The 19424-nt window shown below is 46.2% G+C and overlaps 1 protein-coding gene across 1 annotated transcript in view; it reads right to left on the bottom strand.

Moving 5' to 3' along the window:
* The window catches only part of ATP8B4 (ATPase phospholipid transporting 8B4 (putative)), a 5389235-nt gene that overhangs the window by 1070639 nt on the left and 4299172 nt on the right, over window positions 1-19424 (bottom strand). The window lies entirely within an intron of this gene.

Raw genomic sequence — 19424 nt, 5'->3', positions numbered from 1 at the left:
ATACCGCTTTTTAAATAGTCCTACCGCCTACCAATTTAGTAGCAACAAATACCGATTTTTTCAATATTTTTGAAACTTAAGATTCCTACAGATTTTTGGTCACAGAATGTTGGCATCTATGGCTTCCCAGCCGAGCCTATGGGGAAAAACAGGAGGATGAGGACAGAATATTAAATAAATCCTATCTTTTCCTATGTTAACCACCGCACCATGGTACTCCCCCTTTGTTCGTGGGTATAAACAAACTACTCACTGTGACAGATATCTGAAGCACTTGTCAAGGTTTAAATGCTGCAGAAGTAATTGCTTGACAGGACCCGGAACCAATCACCAAGTCATCCCTCTAGCGACTGTGGCAGAATCTTGCCAACACATGGTTCATATTATTCATGGTCTTAATGTATACAAACAGTAAATGTACGCAATTATCAAAAATGCCTGAGGTGGGGTCCTACCGTGGCATATTATATTCATCTCACATATAAACATATGTTGATTAATGCCTCGAAAAATAGAGGTCTGCAATTGAACTATCCCGTCAGTCTCGATGATAGGCGTCAGACATGCCCGCGGGAAAGTGTCTAACCTGTGATAAAAATCACACAACTAAAGCAGCCAGGCGTCCCCGAGTGCTGCAAAATGACTCGTTGCCCGCTTGGCTGTAGCGAAAGTGCTAATCAAGTGCCAGTAATACATGGATATTCATGTAACCCGCATTCTGTCCTCAATCATGCCGAGGGCTACAGTCCACATCCCTTATCTTGAACCGCAAACTCGCGCTGTAATTAGCTTGTGTACATGTGTCTAGCAATCTGGCCTTCAATGCCCTCAATTTGTTGTTTTGCAGTAATCATATAAACAGGACTATGTAACCTCCCGAATTGTAATATCCTCTTCTTTGACAAATGTCTCGCAAATGTTTATAGTTTATAAAACACAGGTCAAATAGACTCTGCGCATGGAGGGACATATTATAATGACATGGGTAAATGCATTGTCTCAGATATCAATCACTAATGCACAGAGCCACAAATGTCTCGCAAATGTATATAGTTTATAAAACACAGGTCAAATAGACTCTGCGCATGGAGGGACATATTATAATGACATGGGTAAATGCATTGTCTCAGATATCAATCACTAATGCACAGAGCCACAAGTTACGGGTGCTGCTGGGACAAATAGTCTCCCTGCGTGTCTCCAACCATAGAGGAGAACAAATAACCGCATGCGGGTCCTGCTGAGTCCGGCGCCCTATCTGGTGGAAAAACTGGGTCAATGGATATCGCAAGCCCGTATTTGCCAAAGGACATCAGATACCACGTCATCGCATACATAGTCCCGTTTTATATATGTGTAGACCAATACTGCCCACATTGCAATCTTTATGCACAGATCTTTACTTCAACAAGGCTCATGTTTGTTACCCTAGGACCTCACACCCAGCATACTAAAAATTGGTAACCCGGTCCTGACAATCAATCTCTGTGAAACAAATCTTTAAAGTGTGGTTTCACCAAGGTCATATCTGATTGATATTCGATGTATAGCTGGGCGCACATCGAATCTTCAGCAACTAAACCACCAACAGCACCCACCCACGTACCTGACCTCTGTGTTTCTTACTGGAGCCTAGCCAGCCACCTAAGTCCTAAATCAGCGAACATGCACACAAGCATCTCTTAATCTAAACTCTTAGAGCCTCCTACACATTGACTACAGTCACTAAGGGTGTTCCAACCACAAAGCCCATTGAGTCCATACAAATGGGGAAAGCGTGCTATATAAATAACGAATACAATGAAATATAATGCATAGTGGTTGGTCCATGGCCAATCTACTGCCATCTCTTGTCTTTCCCATTAAGATTTGCCACGCCTTGGCCACCAATTTCCCGGGTTGAAGAAAATCCTCTGTGTAGCTCCCCCATATAGAATCCAATTAAACTCCCACCCTCCTCTGGCTCTTTTCTCCCTTTCAATGGATGGGCCTCTGTCCTCTAGGAAGAACCAATCAGTTACTGCACCATCTGATTGGCCCAGAAATACTTATGTAGACTTGGAAGGATCACCACCTACTCCCAAACTAAGTTCCTTAGTGTGTCCAGAGCTATCGCCAAAGCATCCATCTCAGTCCCTTATCCACCCTGTTAAATTATCCTGTGAGTACTTCATATGGTCAGGCCTGAAGAACGTAAATAAATGTTGGGAATGATATCATCTTAAACCTATCCACCCTGCCCAAGAGGGACAAAAGGAGTTCCGCCCACCACTCCACGTACTGAAGGAAGATGACCACCAGTGGCTCCCATGTCATGCAGAAGAATTCCTCACAAGACCGCATAATCATGACCCCCAAATATCTAAATGGTTGCATGGAAAGTTTGAGCTTCCAAATCCCCTTCAAGAAAGTAGTATGTCGACTTACCCCAATTGATCTGTAACCCACTGAAAGCGGCATACCTTTGAAATAGTTAGTTGCCCTGCCCACGGCACTGTCCGCTCGGGGTCGCTGACATATAAAAGTACATCATCAGCAAAAAGAGAGATTCTGTTTTTGTGGCCTCCCGGTTCCGTTATACCCCAGAACACCCCATCACCTCGCACTGCTTCCACCAGAGGTTCAACTAAAAATATGTATGAGAAGGGAGAGAGGGGGCAACCCTGTGTCGTGCCCCGTTGCAGGGTAAAGGGAGCTGAGAGCCGGCCGTTCACCCTTACCCTCGCCATCGGAGAATCATATAGCAGCTTTATCCATCCAATTAACATCTGTCCAAATCCCATCCTGCCCAAGGCTGCCCATAGAAACGCCCAGCCCATTGTGACAAATGCTTTGTAGGAGTCTAATGACGGGAACGTCTCCCCCCGTTCCAAAGCCGTTTGGCCAAAGTAATCACATCAAACAGCCATTCTGGTCTCTATCAATCAGGTGGGTAAGCACCGTTAGCCGTCTATTTGCAAGTGCCTTAGCTAGTATTCTGACCCCTCTGTTAAGAAGAGAACTTGTTCTGTACGATTCGCACAGCTCTTTGACCCTCCCTTTTTTGTGGATAACTGTGATCAAGGATTCCTGCAAATCTGGGGAAGCATGCTTGCGGATCTACCTTTGAGGAACATGCTGAGCTTATGGCAGCTCACCTTACCCCAGAATCTTCACAAAGCTCCATGGGCAGACCATTGGGGCCAGAGGTGTTCCCGAATTGTAATTGCACTATGATGCGCTCTATTTCTGCTGTCATCAACCATGTAATGTAATTGTAAGAAAGATGCCTGTGTAACTGTAAATAATATTGTATCTTGTATATATGAAACTTCAAGAAACGCATCCAAATGTCCGAGGGCTTGGTGCACTATATAAATAAATCAAGTATTCATCTAACGCCTTCCTCTGTTCCACTGTGATCCTCCTCAGTGTAATGGCTTCCAAATAAGCTGCCACTTCTGCCACGTCACAGGCTGGTGGAGCTGCATATAATCTGGCATAAAATGGTGCAAAAGTATCTGCAATCTCTTGGCCCTTTACCTTTAGAGTGCTCTGTTCATCCCTCACTGCTACTATCCACCTGTCTGGCTCCTTCCGGCTCGCTGTTCATGCCAACATCTGCCACTTTTGTCCCCTTGTTCACATATCCTAACTCTAGTCAACCAACTCAAATGTCTTGCCTGTGTCCTGTAACTTATCCTGTGCCCTGAACAATTCCCTACTTTCCTCCACCGGCTTCTCCTCTTTGCATCTCTCCTCCAGTTCTCTCACTTTAGTCTCCATTTCGGCCTGTTTCATTGTCGTCTTCCTCATCTTTTTCCTAACCTCCATCATGGCCTTACCCTTTATGACTGTCTTGCAAGCTTCCCATAGGGTTGCCCTGCTATTCACTGACCACTCATTATCCATGAAATCATTCTCTATGCCTCCCCTAGGGCGGTGCCCATGTTGGGGGATAACAATTGATATGCATTCAGTCACCACACGCCTTGCGGCCTGTCCCTGCCCAATCTCAATTCCATCAGCAATGGAGAGTGATCTAAAAGTACCCTTGTAAGATATTACACCTTCTTCACCCTAGGTACCCATTCCCCAGTGGTCCAGTGGTAACAAAGTAGTCAATGCACGACAATGAGCCATGTGGCCCGCATTGGTGTCAGGTGTTTATCCCTCCACACGTCCCTCAGGCCCAATACCCCGGCCCACTCCTGTAGTTTCATTGCCTGTCCAGACAGAGCCGTGGCCTTGGTGCAACAATTCTCTTGGATATTCATTGTATCATTTAACCCCTCTCCCACTAACAGCACTTTAGTGTCTGCTCCCAAAATCACAGCTCTCACCTTTTTCATCAAGTCATCTTTGCCGGAGGGGGAGTGGGGGGCATATACGTTAAGCAGGGTAACCGGTTTCAAACCCATCTTCCCAATCACACACATATAGCGGCCCTGTTCATCGGCCACTATTTGCTTAATCTTCGTTGGACTGCTTTCTTATTCAAAATAGCTAATCTCTGGAACCCTTTGCAAAGCCTGCATGGGATACTTTTGAATACAAGTGTCTCCCCAAGAATCGACAGTTGTTCCCATGAAGATGCATCCCCTGTAACTTTACCACCTCTGGGTCTTGTCGCTTCAAAAATTGTAATACCGCCACCCTTTTGATCTTATCACCCAGTTCATTCACATTCCAGTTCAACCATTTCTTCATTGCCTCCTGTGAAGAATCAAGTGGATCCCTCACTGAAACCCTGCCTAATGTCTCCACCCAAGTGGCCAGGGGAAGGCAGATGCTTCCTGATCCCAAGTGGTGTAATGTGGGAGGATCACCTCAGTGGAGACAGGACCCAGGGAAGTGAGGAGATTCCGTGGGATGAAACACAGTATTTTTCCTATGATAGGGAGACACTTAACACTGTGCCAAAAAATGAGGTTATGGCTTATTGTCATTTTCATGTCTCTCAACCTCTTATTAAACCTATGGTGATGAACACTAAGGTTGTAACAACAAATGGTACTATACCAAAAGAAAGACTCTTTCTGGTATCTCAAATTAAATGCCCTCTTCAATTCCAAGGGTACACTACAAAGGATTGTGAAAATGGTGTTGTCTCTATACCATCTTCCTCTTAACATGTTGCAACCCACAGCCCCTCTGCTAAAATTACTAAGGGATTTAAATCTATACTTAAAAGTTCTCAAGAAGTAGAAAACCTAACTTTGATAAGGAAAACTACATGCCCCAGAATCATTGTGAGACTGAGACGAAGAAGAGGGCTGAAGAGGCATGTAGATGTAGCAGTCAGGCAATTAAGCCTAATAGCCATTTCAGAAGTCAGGAAATTGAGGTTGATAGCTCACACCTGAAGACAATTGTCAAACCTGTGGGGCATAAAAGGCTGCAACAGGAGAGGAGGGGAAGAAGGAGCTGAAGTAGGAAGGCTAGCAGTAGTAGTAGTAGTAGTAGAGGAGATGCACAAGGCTGGTATTCACAAGTAAGTGGGAGCACAGAAGGGACGCTAGAACGTGGAGACAGCAGATTTCACCTGCAAGTTCTGAGAGGTTCCTTGGTTCTCAAAACCTGTATTGCCGAGCCTGCTGTGAGAAACCTGAAGGTATTCTCACTCCTACTCCCCTTGGATCCTCTGCGCAGGTGGCCAGGGAAAGGCCCTCGTTGTTGGATCCTGACCATTGGGGTGGAGAAGCGAGGGAGTATCAGCTGGGCGGAGGTTACTTGAGGATTAGGACTGGTGTTCCCTCGAGCGAGACATGGTATCCAACTTTTTCTATTGACGGCCAACCTAACACTCCCCCAACCTTTATGGGCTACTTGTTACGCTCACCTGGTCTCTGCGGAGGCGTTGGGGCACGGGTGCAGCCCTCCCTGAACTTGAATTACCCCCTTCAGGCCTCGCCCTCAGTAGAAAAGCTGTGAGCGGTGTACGTGGTGATACTGTGAATTATGGAAGATAAGTTCTCCGTCCTGCTACTTCTGGCAGGGGCACGTCGAATGGGATCTAGTTCCTTCACTGATCCCTAATAAGGATTAGTCCAGTCCAACTGTGACTCTGCTTCTCCTTATGATTGGTAAGTATTTCTTGAGCTCTTGTGATGCTGTTCGTTCTGTTTAATGTCTTTATAGGTTGCTCCTATTTATGTATCTCTTCTGTTTTTTTCCATTAGATGGAAATGCGGCCTCAATGCAAGTGTGAGACGCGAGACTCGGCCGGATGGAAGATGGATGCTACCGCAATGATCGACAGCAGGGAAGGGATGGTTTAAGGAAAGCGCAAAGTATGGCGAAGCACAGCCTTAAACTCACTGTTTTTTCGATGTCTAACCTTGTCTTCTGTTTTCCTTGCAGGCGCTGCTGTCGACGATGGAGCGTGTCATGCTGCGGTGCCAAGATGAAGCTTCGGTGTTGCAGAAAGTGTAAAGATGAATACTTGGTTCACCGAAGAGATGTACAAGTAAGAACAGCTTCCCCCACTTGGTAAGTATGCTGGCATGAAGCAGGACGTCCAAGAAGCAGGATCTTCAAAGGTAAGTCTGACCTCAGGCGACGGTGAGCGTTACGCTGCTTGCAAGTGCAGAATAATGTTTAGCATCTGTCTTGAGGATCGGGGCAGCTTATATAGCTGAGATCGTGGGCACGCTTATTAGGGCCGGTTTACCAGCCAAACCATGCCACTCCTCGAGAGTGAGCACATGCGAAGGCAATCCATTAGCAGCCACACCCAAGAATACACTTGGGGCTGCTTAATGGATGCAATGTTCAAGGTTAATGCATCTGAAGTGCTATGTCCATAATAAAAGCTTTTTGTTGTTAAATGGATGTTCTTGTTTACTTTTGTTCATGAGCCTGGTGCCAAAGGCGCCAGGACAGTGTCCATCTAGGTCTCCTGTGCATGCGACCCCTGCATGCATGTGCCCCTAACTTTATGACCATGACACTATTATAAACCAGCTCCCCTCATTTTCCCACATATAACAATTGACAGTACTGAGATGAAGAAGAGGCAACTAAGAGTAATGAAGACTACTCTCTTTCACCACTCTAGACCACTCTAGACCTGGGACGAGGAAGACGCATGCTAAGAGCTGTGAGGGGCAGGTATGTCCCATTAATTATGGTCAGGCAGAGCTCAACAAACATCCATACATGCAGCTTATCAAGGGGGTGCATATATATAAAGGGAGAACAACCCAGCAGGGTAGAGAGCAGCGGGGAGACCTGTGTGTAGAAGAACAGCAGGATACCCTTGTAAGGAGGTAGCCGTAGTGGGACAGGAGAAAAAGCCAGGACACCGGCAGAAGTCCCAGCGGACTTGTGGGACCTGATGTGAGTGGCCTGTGTATTTCCCATAAGCCTGGGAGTCTCTGTAATGTCCAGGAAGAAAAATTGGAGGTGCCGGAGTGTGGAATGAAACACACGGCAATCGAGCAAGGCTCGCGCCAGTGGATTTCCCGGCTTTGGAACCCGATAGAAAGTTGCAGGAACCACAGAGAAAGGACACAGAAGGCTGGTGAGTGTCAGAAGGGCGCTCAAGTACTGGGGTGCTCCTATAGGACCACGAGTGAGTAAAGGTTCTTTAAGTAAACGACTAAATGCATATTGAATACCGAACTAAATGGAAACTTTCATATTGAAGCAAATAAAGGCATATTGAATACAGAATTAAATTGAAACTTAACATTGAGGAAAACAAGTGTATATTGAATACCAAACTAATTAAGCAATATAAGTGTACATTGAGCACCGAAACTAAAAGCAAACAATAGTGAATATACGGTGTACAACGATTTAACTCAAACCTTGAGGTCAAGCACATTAAAGGCTAAAAGGAGCCAAACAGTGAACCTCTGTGAATGAATCCAGTGTGGCAAGGCCCCAGTTTAGCAAAAGGTGTGTGACATGTGGTGGAAGAGCCACAAGGTTATCAAGGAGAAGCCAGAGGAGTGCAGGACTACACATTAAGCCAAGAGGCCAATATAAGGATTTAGGTGAAGGTGACTTGGTGCACAGGAGCAAGTGCCAAGGAGCCGATGTGGGCTTAATGGTTGTATACGAATTGTTCGTATTACAACTGTTCGAATGACAATTGACCTTTTCACAATTGACCGAATTGTGAAGGTCAATTGTAACATATATGCGGGGGGAAACCCCCCCAACCCCCAACCCAAACCCGCCCAAAACCCTATATATATATATATATATATATATATATATATATATATATATATATATATATATATATATATATATGCGGTCAATTGTGAAAAGGTCAATTGTGACCCTTTAAATTCGGTCAATTGTTCATTCGAACAATTGTAAACGAACAATTTGGGTAATACCAGCTTAACAGCCCCGGGATCCAGGTTGCGCAACCTGTGATGGGTGGACCGTGCGGTCAAAAAACTGCGCATAGACCAGAGAACCCTGAATGGTGAAAGATCAGGACACCATTAAACAGCTCAATGAAACCACGGCACATAAAATTGCAAGGTAGGCCAGCAGGAAGGTCAGGTTGGCCTGGTGTTTTTGTTAAGACTTTTTGAAACAAGTGTAAGTGATGAAATTGAAGTCTTCTGGTAGAGACTTAAAGGACCACACTTATTGCCTTAGAAACGGAGTCTAAAGACCCTTTTGTTTTGGATTGTGTTACTTGAAACTTGGGGAAGGGAACCTCAAGGATTGGTTCTGAACTATAACGCCTTGAACTGGAGAAAGGTAAACCTTGATACTATTTTTCATGGAACTTTCTTATGCTTGGGGAAGGAGCGCTGAAAGTAAGCTGTGAGCTGGAAGAAGCTCAGAATTTTGAGTTGAACATTATTACTTTTAACTTTCACATGCCTACACATTTGTTAGCTTTAGTTGTGAGGTCAAGGATAGGTTTTGGACACAGACATACTTTTAAGTTGAACACTGACTCAGACTTTAGTTTCGTTCAGGTAGGGAAATACCACCTTAGCATAAGGCAAGTTAGGCCTTCAACCATCCTGACAATTAAGTTAATAAATATATTTTGTTTGAACTTTAAGTATATTGTCTGTGTCTTACTTCATGATGGCTTCACAAATTATGTCATAGTGGGATGCAGCTCAACCGATACAAGTTGGGGGACCCTAAAGTTTGAAACACTAAGTGTCAGAGTGTCAGACCCCTCAGTACCTACCAAGGGCTCTACTGGGTTTGATCTGTAGCAGCAGGGATGAGACAAAACCGGTTCCTAGTCATTGCATCAAATTCCTACCATTATCATACCACTCCATCTAAAAAAATGCCTTAAAAAAAATGCCATCAAATGCATTTTTTCTCTTTTTTTAATGGGGGAGTCCCTCCAACCCCCCTATTTCTAACCTTTAAAACCCATTATAATTAAACTAAACCCTTTACCTTTAAAAAGAATGCAGTCAGGGTTAGCATTGAGATTTGGAACTGATCTGTTTGCGGGAGTGATAGACCCAGACGTTAGAAGTGATGTTAAGGTTTTGTTACAAAATCACAGAAATTACCCACTTGAGATTCACCAAGGGGATAAGGTTGCCCAAGGGGTGCTTGAGAGAGCATTGTTCCTGAGGCTTAAAGAGGAATCTGGAGAGGGAAGTGTTAGGGAGAATTCTCTGTTTAGGCTGAATTTCCCTACCTAGTGAGTCCCCCAGCAGCTTTGCTGGATTTCTGGGGTTTCTTTTTTTTCTCCTGCCAAGAGTGAGACTCTTTTACCCTCACTCTTGGACATGTTGAAGTGTGTTTTCTTGGTTAAACCTTGTGTTGAATGGGCTATGGGGTCTTTTACCCCATAGGGCCTCATGTATTTTTGTGATGTGGGTTACACAGCACCCTCTGTGCCGTGACCCAGGGGTGTCCTAGGGACTCCCCAACATAGACTCCATACCCTGGGACTGACTACTGTCTCCCAGGGCATGTAAAGTCACCAAAGACTTTGCTAGTCTTGAATCCTGAACAGAACCAGTACAAACCATCATCTTGTGGACGTACTGGCTGGGGCAATTCGATTGCCCCAGGGTCTGTTAGTCGAGGGGGCACGTCTCCGTCCCCCCTGATCGAGTTTTGGCTGGTGGCAGTGGAAACTACTTTTTATATTCGACCGCGAATATTTCCCTATGGGATTTCCCATTGTTTTAGGCTAACACCTTTTAATTATTTATTTACGGTAGCCTTAAACATACCGCCGGTTTATATATTTATTATTATAACTCCGGTTGGGACTTTTTGCCAAAACTTGATTCTAAAATGGCGTTGGCGTTCGCCTCTGTAACTCTGACCCAAAGTGGAGCCCTTTGTTCCACTTTTGGCGGGCTTCTCCACAGAAGCCCTCCAAAGTGGCGCCACTCTGTCTGGGGTACTTAGGAGGGGTGGAGGGGGATTTAGGCACCCTGGACTGAGTTACCTTGGTAACTCAAGTCGCACTCCGTCCTGATTGGCCCAAGTGGTGAGCCGGCCGGCTCACCACTTAGCATGTTTGAGTGACAGCTAGGCTGGGTGAATGGGGGTTTGCTGCATAAAAGCAGGGCTTTGGGGACTGGAACTTCAGAAGTCGCCACAGGACCAAGAATCCGACGAGGGAAGAGCTGAGCCGACCTGCTTCGACGACACCACCCGGTGGAGCCCTGCTGAACCGTCTCACCACTTTTCCCGACGACCGAGGAGAACTCTTAACGGAGTGGCTCCTTCCCTTGACTGGTGGGGACAACCAGTTTTCGCCTTCTTTTCGCTTCTCGAGGTATCTCGTGGCCGCCTTGCCAGTGCCAAGCACCCCGGCAACCGGAACCCCACCACTTTTACCCCAACCACGAAAGTCGGTACAACCCTTTAACCGGAGGACTCCGCGGCTGGTTTCTTCCCGGGCAGTGCAACGACCTTCTTCTTCTGCTCTTCAGCGAGAACTTCTTCTCCCCTGACCGACGTCGAGCCTTGCTGCCACTGCCTGGAACAACTGCCACCGCTGGAGGATCCTTTCCGATTAAGGTACCGTGTTCCGCCTGGCTTCCCTTGCTACCGACTGTACGGGGTAGATTTAGCCCCCGGCTTTCGACCCTGGGGTGCCTGGGACACCCTGGCTAAACTTTCTAAACCACTCTAAACTCTTTCTAACTCTTTGCAAGACTTTGAATCCCTAATAACAGTGTGATCTTGGGCACATTTTCGCTCCGGCTACTCTAAGAGTGGGCCCTGCCTAGTGACTTTTGCTCACCTGTGCTTCTTTGAGCCTATTGCAAGTGTTCTGGACCTTAGAGTGGTGTGTTTAACCCATTTCTGTTTCTTTTTTATCCCTTCCTTGAACCTACTAGAGTGTCATCTAACGTTAAGCGCTCACCTCTGTTTTAATTATGTGGTGTTAACCTAGAGTTGTCTAGATAGGAGTAAGGGTTGTAACTGCTTTCATTATAACTGTGTTTGAAGTGTTTTTTTTACTATACTTTGCTAGAGTGTTTTCAACTTATGTGTTCTTAAAAATAAATAACTATATACTTTTGAAACCAAGCTCTGGTCAGTGTTTGCTTGTGCTATTGTGTCTGAGTACATATTGTGTATACTTTGCATACTGCCTAACTCTTCTTGAGGGAAGTCTGACTGCTCAGCCACAGCTACCAGGTAAATCTGAGTGGTGCAGACTGCTACCAAGTGGGTTTACTGCTATACCTGTAGTCTTAAATCTTTTGCAGTGGTCCCCAAGGGAACTGCACAGGTTTCTGCCTAACACTGGTGTACAGCGGTGGGATTTGTATTGAGTATACATTTTATTGTGCTTTAGATACCTTAGTGCAACTAACCACAAAGCTTAGCACTGTAAAAGTAATCCTCTAACATGTCAGTTATGGAAAGCTATAGTCAAGAGTCCCTTGCAGCCAAAACTGCTGATTGTTTAAGAGTGCTCTGTAAACATAAGGATCTCCTGACTAAGGGCAAGAAAATGGAGCTGATTGAAAGATTGTTGGCTAACCAAAGTCTGGGTGATGGTTCAGAGGAACCTACCACTCCAGCAACTGTAGATGACAGTATTGAAGTTAACATGGAGCAAAATGTTGATGATTCTGAGGAAGAGTCAGAAGAGGAGGGTGAGGCTGTTGTAACTGTCCCCCCTAGGCCTCTGCCTGCTCTACCTGCTGTACCTACTGGACCTTTACCAGGTCCCACATTTAGTCCTCAATACTTTGAACTAGAGAAAATGAAACTAGAATTGGAGTATAAGAAACTTAATGCTCAAACTGACAAAGAACTAAGGCTAAGGGAAATGGAGTTCAAGTATGACTTAGAAATGAAGAAATTATCTGTTGAGAATGTTTCTCTCTCTGGCTCCTCTAGAAGTTCCAGTCCTAAAAGACCCCGGATGCCTAAAGAATTGATTGGTATGTATGAGCCTAAGTTGGATGTGTTGGATTGGTTGTCTCTGTTTGAATATAATCATGGGCTCCAGAACATCACAGGAAATGACTTACTCACCTGGTTGTTCTCTAGGCTTCCCCCTGTTGCAACTGATGTGGTAATGGAGATGGGGGAGGAGGATAGGAAGGACTATGAATGTGTGAAACTAGCTTTGATAGCTAGGTTTGGGAAGACCCCTTCCCAGTATCTTAAGAGGTTTAGGAACCTCAAAAAGCATGATGGTACCCCTTGGGCTACCTGGGTGAGTGAATGTTTGAAAAACTTAGAGGGATGGATTAAGGGTTACAAGGTGAACACTTATGAAGGTATGAAGAATTTGTTTATGTTGGAGACTATTTATGATGCCTGCTCTCCTGAGCTCAGACAACACTTGGCTGATTCCAGGGAATTGGATTCCCGGAAACTAGCTAAGGCTGCTGACTTGTGGGTTGCCAACAAGGCCACTCACAAGGATTCTGGGGTAACTCAGAAGAAGGATGGGGAGAAAAAATCTAAAAAGGACTCCAAAGAGAATTCTAATACTACAAATTCCAAAGAGGGCCCCAAACAAAACTATAAGGGTAAGCCACAAGGGAAACCAAATCAGGCTAGTGTACCTTCTGGTCCCAGACCAGAAGGAGGTCAGAACAAGCCTCCATTCCAGCGAGCCTTTGGCTCATGCTTTGTTTGTAAGGCTACTGACCATGTGAAAGGAGATCCCAGATGTAAGGGTAAACCTTCAGGGGTCCAGCTTGCCTCCTTAGCCTTCGCTCCAGAAGAGGAAGTACATATGGCAAGTGGAAACTTTCTATTACTAGCTGATGAACCCACTGGAGTCTCAGCTAGTGTTTCTTTAGTCTCTCTGGGGTTGTGGGAACAACAGAATTTAGATGTCTATAACTCTATCCCAGATAATACTAAAGAGTATTATAAGGACAGTGTCCAGGTGAATGGTCAGGAGACTCCTGCCATTAGGGACACTGGAGCCAGCATAACTGTGGTGGATGAATCATTTTTCAAGGCAGAGGATGTTGCTAAGGCACCCAAATGCCTCACCAAGTTAGCTGGTGGGCCTGTGCAGATGTGTCCCCAGTTACCAGTTCTCATCCAATGTAATGATATGGCTGTAAAAATACCTGTCAGTGTACAATGTGAAGTGCCAGGTAGGGTTCTGTTGGGTAATGACCTCAAAGCTCTTGGAGTTGTATCTCATACCCCCAGACCTCCTAGCAAAAGGTTACAGGAACTCACAAAACCTGCAAGGGAGAAAACCCTGAGAGGGTTATCTCAGGAGATGATGACAGAAATCACTCCTCTCCCACTGGAGCAACTTACTGCAGTAACTACCAGATCAGGAGCAAAGGGGCAACCCAAGACTCCTAGGAAAAAGCCAGCAGCAAGCACTCCAGTGCTTCCAACAAGGACTTCCCCTAGGTTGTCCAAAGTTACACCTGTAACTCCACCTCCAGCTGAGGCTGAGAGGGAGGTACAACCCTGTGTGGTTGAGCTAGACTCTGAGGAAGAGCTAGAAGGAGGCCCCAACCTTATTGGAGATTTGGACCCTGAGGACCATCCTGAGCTGCAGTCTTTACTGGCAGAAGGTGGGCCTAGCAGGGCAGCTTTTCGTAAGGGGCAAAGAGAATGTCCAACTCTGGAAGGTCTCCGCCACCAGGCAGCTTCTCAAGCTGATGGGCAAGAGCCTGGGAAGTATAGGTTGCACTGGGAAGATGGCCTCTTCTACAGTGAACCCACTGAGTCTGAACCTGGGGACTACAAACGCCTTGTAGTCCCACAAGAGAACAGACAACAGTTCTTACAACTAGCCCATGAGATACCTTTGGCTGGTCACTTGAGTTTCAAGAAGACCAAGGAAAGGCTCTCACTCTACTTTTATTGGCCAAAGATGGGGGCTGAAGTAGATAGATATTGTAAGAGCTGCCATACCTGCCAGACTTCTGGTAAGGTTGGTTCCAAGAATGTGGCACCTTTAGTGCCTCTCCCAGTTGTGGGAGTCCCATTTGAGAGGGTAGGGATTGACATTGTTGGTCCCCTTGATCCTCCAACCTCCTCAGGCAACAGGTTTATACTTGTTGTAGTAGACCATGCTACTAGGTACCCTGAGGCAATTCCTATGAGGACTGTTACAGCTCCGGCTGTGGCTAAGGCCCTCCTTGGTATTTTTACCAGGGTTGGGTTTCCTAAGGAGGTAATCTCTGACAGGGGGTCAAACTTTATGTCCCATTACATGAAAGCCATGTGGAAAACCTGTGGAGTTACCTACAAGTTCTCAACCGCATACCACCCTCAGACAAACGGGTTGGTTGAAAGGTTTAACAGAACCATGAAGAGCATGATAGGTGCTTTAGAAGAACCCCTTAAGAAAAAGTGGGACCTTCTACTGCCATGCCTTCTCTTTGCTTATAGAGAAGTCCCTCAGGAGGGAGTAGGTTATTCTCCCTTTGAGCTTCTCTATGGCCATCCAGTCAGAGGTCCATTGGCCCTGATTAAGGAGGGATTGGAAGGTGCTCCTCCCCTCAAGCCAGTCAGAGTGACTGACTATGTGATAGGTCTCCGGAGGAGAATGTCACACATGATGGCAGAAGCAAGTGACAACTTGTAAACTGGTCAAGCCCTGGTCAAACATTGGCACGACCAGAAGGCTAACATGGTTGAGTTTACTCAAGACCAGCTAGTTCTAGTTATGCTCCCAACAAGGCAGAGGGCCTTGCAAGACAAATGGATGGGACCCTTCAAGGTTGTGGGAAAACTTGGAGAGGTCAACTATCTGGTGGATCTGGGCAGACCCAGGGAAGCTCCTAGAGTCTTCCACACCAACCGACTAAAAGCATACATCTCCAGACCTGATGTAGGAGCCTTGCTTCTAGCTTCAGCTGCAGAGGAAGAAGAGAGTGAATCTCTCCCTGATCTCCTCAGAGGTGTGCCTTTAGATGAAAAAGTTGAAGGAGTCAACCTCTCTTCAGACCTGACACCTGAGCAACGAGAGGAGTGCAAATCTATGTTAAATCAGTTTGCCTCCCTGTTCTCACTGTCACCAGGCTTGACCCCTTGGGGCCAGCATGAGATACTCACTGGTGACTGTCTGCCAGTCAAAAGCAGAGGGTACAGAATGTCAGAACATATCAGAGCCCACATCAAAGGAGAGGTCAAGAAGATGCTTGATCTCGGGGTAATAGAGCCCTCTACTAGTCCATGGTCTAGCCCAGTTGTGTTAGTACCAAAGGCAGGATCCAAAGATTTGAGATTCTGTGTGGACTATAGAGCTCTAAATGCAGTCACCAAGACTGATGCCCACCCTTTGCCCAGGACAGATGAGTTGGTGGATAAACTTGGTGCAGCCAAGTACCTCAGCACATTTGACCTGACGTCAGGCTATTGGCAAATAGCCCTGACAGACCATGCCAAGGAGAAAACTGCGTTTTCAACCCCAGTTGGCTTGTACCAGTTTAAGGTCATGCCTTTTGGACTAAAAAATGCACCTGCCACATTCCAAAGGATGGTGAACCAGGTTCTGGCTGGGATGGAAGATTTCTGCATGGCATACTTGGATGACATTGCAGTCTTCAGCCACTCCTGGGAAGAACATGTGAACCACCTAGGACATGTGTTGCAGGCTCTGGAACAGGCCCATTTGACAATCAAAGCCAGTAAGTGCCAGATTGGTCAAAGTAAAGTGGTCTACCTTGGACATGAGGCAGGAGGTGGAGAAATAAGGCCTTTGCCCAGCAAGATTGAAGCTGTGCAAAATTGGACAACACCAACTACTCAAACCCAAGTGAGAGCTTTTCTAGGCCTCACTGGATATTACAGGAATTTCATTGAGAACTATGGGACCATAGCTTCTCCACTGAATGTAATCTCCTCTCCCAAATTCCCTAAAAAGGTAAAATGGAATGAGGAGTGCAATCAGGCCTTTGAAAAACTGAAGAGAGCTCTTTGCCAAGCTCCAGTATTGAGAGCTCCTGACTACCACCAACCTTTCATTGTACAAACTGATGCTTCCAATGTAGGTATAGGTGCAGTTCTAAGCCAACTGGATGAGAAGGGTAGGGAGCACCCCATTTGCTTCATCAGTAGGAAACTGAAGGATCCTGAGACAAGGTGGGCAACTATCGAAAGAGAATGCTTTGCTATTGTGTGGGCACTGAAGAAGTTTAGGCCATACTTGTATGGTTCTACTTTTGTTATTCAGACTGACCACCAACCCTTGAGATGGTTAATGCAAATGAAAGGGGAAAATCCAAAACTATTGAGATGGTCAATCTGCCTGCAAGGGTTTGATTTCACCATTGAGCACAGGTCAGGGTGTCACCATCAAAATGCTGATGGACTCTCTAGGATGTATATCATCGACTAGAGGTATGAGGTTCATCCAGGAGTGGATTAAATCCTCCTGTCCCTTAGTCTGGGGGGGGCGAGTGTTAGGGAGAATTCTCTGTTTAGGCTGAATTTCCCTACCTAGTGAGTCCCCCAGCAGCTTTGCTGGATTTCTGGGGTTTCTTTTTTTTCTCCTGCCAAGAGTGAGACTCTTTTACCCTCACTCTTGGACATGTTGAAGTGTGTTTTCTTGGTTAAACCTTGTGTTGAATGGGCTATGGGGTCTTTTACCCCATAGGGCCTCATGTATTTTTGTGATGTGGGTTACACAGCACCCTCTGTGCCGTGACCCAGGGGTGTCCTAGGGACTCCCCAACATAGACTCCATACCCTGGGACTGACTACTGTCTCCCAGGGCATGTAAAGTCACCAAAGACTTTGCTAGTCTTGAATCCTGAACAGAACCAGTACAAACCATCATCTTGTGGACGTACTGGCTGGGGCAATTCGATTGCCCCAGGGTCTGTTAGTCAAGGGGGCACGTCTCCGTCCCCCCTGATCGAGTTTTGGCTGGTGGCAGTGGAAACTACTTTTTATATTCGACCGCGAATATTTCCCTATGGGATTTCCCATTGTTTTAGGCTAACACCTTTTAATTATTTATTTACGGTAGCCTTAAACATACCGCCGGTTTATATATTTATTATTATAACTCCGGTTGGGACTTTTTGCCAAAACTTGATTCTAAAATGGCGTTGGCGTTCGCCTCTGTAACTCTGACCCAAAGTGGAGCCCTTTGTTCCACTTTTGGCGGGCTTCTCCACAGAAGCCCTCCAAAGTGGCGCCACTCTGTCTGGGGTACTTAGGAGGGGTGGAGGGGGATTTAGGCACCCTGGACTGAGTTACCTTGGTAACTCAAGTCGCACTCCGTCCTGATTGGCCCAAGTGGTGAGCCGGCCGGCTCACCACTTAGCATGTTTGAGTGACAGCTAGGCTGGGTGAATGGGGGTTTGCTGCATAAAAGCAGGGCTTTGGGGACTGGAACTTCAGAAGTCGCCACAGGACCAAGAATCCGACGAGGGAAGAGCTGAGCCGACCTGCTTCGACGACACCACCCGGTGGAGCCCTGCTGAACCGTCTCACCACTTTTCCCGACGACCGAGGAGAACTCTTAACGGAGTGGCTCCTTCCCTTGACTGGTGGGGACAACCAGTTTTCGCCTTCTTTTCGCTTCTCGAGGTATCTCGTGGCCGCCTTGCCAGTGCCAAGCACCCCGGCAACCGGAACCCCACCACTTTTACCCCAACCACGAAAGTCGGTACAACCCTTTAACCGGAGGACTCCGCGGCTGGTTTCTTCCCGGGCAGTGCAACGACCTTCTTCTTCTGCTCTTCAGCGAGAACTTCTTCTCCCCTGACCGACGTCGAGCCTTGCTGCCACTGCCTGGAACAACTGCCACCGCTGGAGGATCCTTTCCGATTAAGGTACCGTGTTCCGCCTGGCTTCCCTTGCTACCGACTGTACGGGGTAGATTTAGCCCCCGGCTTTCGACCCTGGGAGTGCCTGGGACACCCTGGCTAAACTTTCTAAACCACTCTAAACTCTTTCTAACTCTTTGCAAGACTTTGAATCCCTAATAACAGTGTGATCTTGGGCACATTTTCGCTCCGGCTACTCTAAGAGTGGGCCCTGCCTAGTGACTTTTGCTCACCTGTGCTTCTTTGAGCCTATTGCAAGTGTTCTGGACCTTAGAGTGGTGTGTTTAACCCATTTCTGTTTCTTTTTTATCCCTTCCTTGAACCTACTAGAGTGTCATCTAACGTTAAGCGCTCACCTCTGTTTTAATTATGTGGTGTTAACCTAGAGTTGTCTAGATAGGAGTAAGGGTTGTAACTGCTTTCATTATAACTGTGTTTGAAGTGTTTTTTTTACTATACTTTGCTAGAGTGTTTTCAACTTATGTGTTCTTAAAAATAAATAACTATATACTTTTGAAACCAAGCTCTGGTCAGTGTTTGCTTGTGCTATTGTGTCTGAGTACATATTGTGTATACTTTGCATACTGCCTAACTCTTCTTGAGGGAAGTCTGACTGCTCAGCCACAGCTACCAGGTAAATCTGAGTGGTGCAGACTGCTACCAAGTGGGTTTACTGCTATACCTGTAGTCTTAAATCTTTTGCAGTGGTCCCCAAGGGAACTGCACAGGTTTCTGCCTAACAGGAAGCGCTGACAGGGGAACTCAGGGCTTTGGGGAGGCTGATGAGACATCTGATGGCCCTCCCAAAGCTGAATCTAGGAAATCCACAGAAGAAGAGCCTGAGACACTTCCCAGTTTAGCTTTCGCTCAAAGAAATGATCCCTTTTTGGGTGAAGCATTTTTGCAAGTAGTATCAGAGCCAGAGGGTCATGGAAAGGGGGGACCTTTTTTCTTTTGGAAACATGGGCTTCTTTATAGAGGAGTTACCACTTTGGAAGGTCTAGTAAAACCCAATTGGTGGTCCCTAAGAGTTGAAAGCGGGTTGTCCTAGAGATAACCCATTCCCATCTGATGGGTAAGCCCATGTGGGACAGTCTAAGACTGAAGCACACAACAAATAAATTCTACTGACCCAGAATCCACCCTGATGTTAAAACCTTCATTCAAGCATTCGTAGTCTGACAGAAAACTAGCACACATATATCCTCAAATACATTACCAATAATTGAGGTTCCATTTCTC

Source organism: Ambystoma mexicanum, chromosome 11 (genome assembly GCF_040938575.1).
Source record: "Ambystoma mexicanum isolate Mex_15411 chromosome 11, UKY_AmexF1_1, whole genome shotgun sequence".
Lineage (NCBI taxonomy): Eukaryota > Metazoa > Chordata > Amphibia > Caudata > Ambystomatidae > Ambystoma > Ambystoma mexicanum.
Note: the sequence above shows the minus strand (reverse complement) of the source record. Positions and strands in the feature narration are given on the sequence as shown.